This window comes from Penaeus monodon, chromosome 19 (genome assembly GCF_015228065.2).
Source record: "Penaeus monodon isolate SGIC_2016 chromosome 19, NSTDA_Pmon_1, whole genome shotgun sequence".
In the NCBI taxonomy this organism is placed as follows: domain Eukaryota; kingdom Metazoa; phylum Arthropoda; class Malacostraca; order Decapoda; family Penaeidae; genus Penaeus; species Penaeus monodon.
The window spans coordinates 30999593-30999897 of NC_051404.1; positions in this window are offsets into that span (position 1 = coordinate 30999593).

Sequence of the window (305 nt, forward strand, 5' to 3'; positions counted from 1 at the left end):
TCTGTGCAATAAACAAGGGAACAGAGAGAAATGACAGGAGGACCTTCTCGACCTGGGAAATTAACTAGGCCTATAAGAAAGATTAACGATTATTGGAAAGGGGCTTCGAGACCGATGGCGGAGAGAGAAGGAAAAAACTGAAGGGGGGGGGGGATTAATGAAATTTTCCAGTGCAGGGAAATTCGTTTCAGAAATCCGAGGAAATCGCGGGGAAGCGTCTCCGAGTGCATTTGCCCTTTTCATTGTAAAACATCCCGTTGCGATGTCCCTGGCTGGTTGCCCGTCTTTCTCGGCCTTTTTCGTCC